Genomic DNA, 3,831 nt, shown 5'->3' with positions numbered 1-3,831 from the left:
GGTCCCTCCTCACCGGCTTGCAGACAGCCATCCACTGGCCACCTCTCGGGTTCATGACCAAGGTCTAGGGTGCATGACTTGCTGTGGTCTTCCCTGGAGAAGATGGACCCGGGGAGGCTCCCCAGCCCTGGAAGCAGGAATTCCCGAATCCCCGGTAACCAGGGCTTATCTCAGAAAGAGGCCACTGAATCTGGGTAGGCAGGCGTCCGGGCCCCGAGGTCTCCTGGGGTGAAGTTCCTGGGGAGGGTCAGAGCGGGGTCTCCTAAAGCTCAGAGCTCAGGGCAGGGGCCGTGACAATGGCTGTTCTCATCAGAACTTTTCTGGTCGTGTCGGAAGGGGCGCCCCAAGGCCCCGGGGCCCGCCCCCAAACCCTGCCTCCCTCTCATTCACGGGGACTCCGGCCCTGCAGGTCTTCTCAGTACCAGGCTCACGCTCACCAATGCTCCTGCCGGGCTCAAGGTCAGGGCCTCCTTGCTGGCCTTCAAGAACACGCCCAGTTCCCATGGCCACCCTCAAACATGTGACAGTCTTCAGAGCCTCAGATCAGTGCTCCGTCCCCCCTCCCCCAACCCCTGACCGCTGCCCAAGATCTGATTCAATTGGCGTGGGAGGAGCCCAGGCGCCAGGCCCCATGAAAGCCCCCCAGGCTCTGCGTGCGGTCTGCGTGGATCGCCCATCACCGCCAGGCCCACCTCCCTGCTGAAGGGTCGCCCTTCTGCCTGTGAGCGCCTTTGATTTTTAACACATTTTGCCTTTTTTCATTAAGAACTCTCATACTTTCTATATGGAAATGGGAAACTTTTGGAGACCTCCAAGACATGCTCTATCCCCAAAACTTCCTCTTTCTTGGGAAGAAAACTGTGCCTCTCTCCATCCATTCATCACACACACAAGGGGCCAGGCTGCCAACAAGACAGACAGACCGCCCCCCACCCCACCCCCGCCACCTCAGGGAGCTTCTGTCCTCAGAGGGGAGACATGTTAAAGGAGACATTTCTCGGTTATTTAGGACATTGCAATAATGATAAATGCTTCAGCTGGAAGGAGAAAAGCCCTAAATAGAGGAGATAATTGGGTCACCTTTCCTAGGCCGGAAGGATCTTCCTTGGACAATAGACATTGGAGCTGATCAGAATTAACTGGTGGTAGCTTGGCTGGGGAGGCGGGGGTGGCAGAACATTCTAGGCATAGAGTCTTGAGGGAGGAGAAACCCAAAGGCCAACATGGCTGAAGCGTGGAGAGAGAGGTGAGAGGGGACAGGATGGGGCCGGGGACCAGACCTGGGTAAGGGGAGCACCAGAGAGCGTATTATACTGCTGCATAATAAGTCGCCTCAGACCTAGCAGCTTTCAAACTACAAAAATGTGTTATGTCACACGGTTTCTGAGGGTCCGAAACCCACACTACCTTAGCTGAGTGCATCCGGCCCAGAGTCTTTCACGAAGTGGCCGTCAAGCTGTGGGCCGGGACTGCAGTCCCTGACCGATCTGCTTCCAAAAAGGCTCACGCACCTGGCTGTCGCCTTGTCTTCAGGCCCTCACTCCATGGGCCTCTCCACTGGACGCCCCAAGTGTCCCCATGAAGTGTCAGCTGGTTTCTCCCAGAGTGACTAATCTGAGAGAGAGGGTGCAGGAAATGGAGGCCGCAGTCTTTTGTGACCGAATCTCAGAAGTGACGAGCCATCATTTCTGCCCTATTTTATTGGCCAGACTGCAGTCACTAAATCCAGCCCACGCCCAAGAGAGCGTGCTGCATAAGAGTAAGGATACTAACCAAGATGCAGGCCCATTCGGGGTCATCTTAGAAGCTGGCCTCACAAGGAGCAGAATCAGATTTGTAGTTTTCAAAAAAATTCCTATATCCTTAAAGGAATTTCCTGGGGGGATGGAAATGTTCTATATCGTGATTTTGATATAGATAATGCTTTTTCAAAACTCACTGAATTATGAATTCTTAGATGCATTAAGCTGGGGGTAAGACGTCAGATGCAAAAGTCCACTTAGTAGGACTTCCGCTTCTGGGAAGATGGAGTAGATGCTCGTTTCCCTGCCCTTCGATTAAGTGCAGATAAAAACCCTGGATGTTACATATAAAATAAACATAAGATTCTGAAAGGTAGAGAGAAGGTGGCCAGCCCAGAAGTGCTCAGATGAAGATCAGGAGACTGCCTGGGTGACAATGGCTGGGAAGGCCACATGAACCAGCCTGGGAAGAGCGAGCTACGGCCATTGCACGTGGGTCAGCCCCTACCAGCTGCCCACGGTCACCTGCTTTCTGTCTGTCCCTCCCCTAATGGCTCCTGCGTTAAGGGAATCTTAAGGGAATCGCTTATTTCACAATTTCCTTAGAAGCAAGAGGCTCTCTTGAGGCGCCTACCTTTTTTTTTTTTCCTCGCTCCATCCTTACAGAGAATCTCTCAAAAAGAGATTCCTGCGGGCGCTTCTGAGACCTGTGCTATCACCTCCGAGCCGCCACCTCCTGGGCGACCCCGGTGAATCCGGCACCCTCTGATTTACCCAGGTTCACAGCCGTCACCTTCAGCGTCTCCTCCTCTTAGCTGCCTTTTTCCTGAATCCATTCTAGGGGATGAAAATGGGTGAGTGTGGTTCACGTGGTGAAGGGCGGAGCCCAGGCCCCTCGATTCTCACAGCTGGGGACTGGGGGATAGGGGCACCCTCCTTTGGCAGACTTCACTGGCTGCCTTCTGTCCCTGGTAGACATATGCTGCAAAGGAATGTGTTTGGAGATAGAAGTCGCCTGATCACCATGGTGATGAAGATGTGCTACTTGGGTAGTACAGGACGTCCTATGTATTTAGCGATAGCAATCAGAAAGGCTGAAGTCGCAGTCGATTGGGGCACATTGCTGGGTAGTGTGAGCATCCTGAAGATGGCGAAGTTGGAATAATAATACCTAATAATAAAGATGTAAATAACCATAGGTTATTAAGATCCTTCTAATGTCCCACTGGTACCTCTGTGCAATGCCTGGGAGACTGGGCGTTCTCTCTTAAAGTCGAAAGAAGCTTTTGGGGATAATAACATTTTCAGTTCAAAATAGCAAACAATTATCAATTTAGACATTTTAAAAAATGCAATACTGCAATCAATTAGGCCATGTATTTTAAAACAACGAAACTAAATGTTTGAAACTGAGATTTTCCTTTGCCGAATCGTCTGGAATTCAGCAAACAAACGTCCATTAACTGGGTTGTTCTTCAGCACTTAATCAAGCTTTTCTTTCCCTCAGGCAAGTCCCACCTCCGAAACTGCAGTCAATCAGCTGGCTTGAAGCAAAGGGATGGTCAACTCGAGGTCTGAGCCAGAACTTGGGATGCAGTGATGACCATCTGCTGGGGGCCCAGACACTGCCCCATATCTGAACAAGACACAATGGTTATGACGGTCCACAGAGGGGGTGCCAGTCTGAGAGGCAAATTTGCAAAGGGAACACCCAGACTCTGGCTCCTTGACCCTTAAACTCCTCATCAACATCAAGTGTAAAGGGCCAGGCGGGTGGCAATGGCGGGGAAGAATGTTTAGAGAGGACGGTCCGCAGATCTCTCAGCATGCTGCATCCCACCCTCTGCTCCTGGGCGCCCAGAGTCGGCCCCCATCTCTAGGCTTCGGGAGCTGGGCTTTCACGGGGCAGCTCACAGAGCTCACCGTTTCCCCTGCGGTAAGCGGCAGTCAGGAGCCTGGTGCCTGCTGCCCGCTGCAGCAGCAAAGGCAAGGTGGCTGCATGTGTATTGGCCACAGCCAGCCTGAGTCTAACCCCCGAACTGCAAGGGGTCACTGTGGGCGGTGGGAGAGGGCAGGCTGGGGCGGAGGC

At 52.8% G+C, this 3,831-nt stretch overlaps 1 long non-coding RNA gene across 1 annotated transcript in view; it reads right to left on the bottom strand.

Annotated features, from left to right (window-relative positions):
• Nucleotides 1-2,979: 2,979 nt before the first annotated feature.
• The window catches only part of LOC111741250, a 15,754-nt gene continuing 14,902 nt past the window's right edge, over nucleotides 2,980-3,831 (bottom strand). Inside the window, exon 3 of the long non-coding RNA XR_002780940.1 lies at nucleotides 2,980-3,378. This is a non-coding gene — a long non-coding RNA (uncharacterized LOC111741250). The remainder of the gene's footprint in view (nucleotides 3,379-3,831) is intronic.

The sequence above is a fragment of the Pteropus vampyrus genome, unplaced genomic scaffold (genome assembly GCF_000151845.1).
Source record: "Pteropus vampyrus isolate Shadow unplaced genomic scaffold, Pvam_2.0 Scaffold75, whole genome shotgun sequence".
In the NCBI taxonomy this organism is placed as follows: Eukaryota; Metazoa; Chordata; class Mammalia; order Chiroptera; family Pteropodidae; genus Pteropus; species Pteropus vampyrus.
The sequence above is the reverse complement of the archived record's forward strand: the minus strand, read 5'-3'. Positions and strand labels throughout refer to the sequence as shown.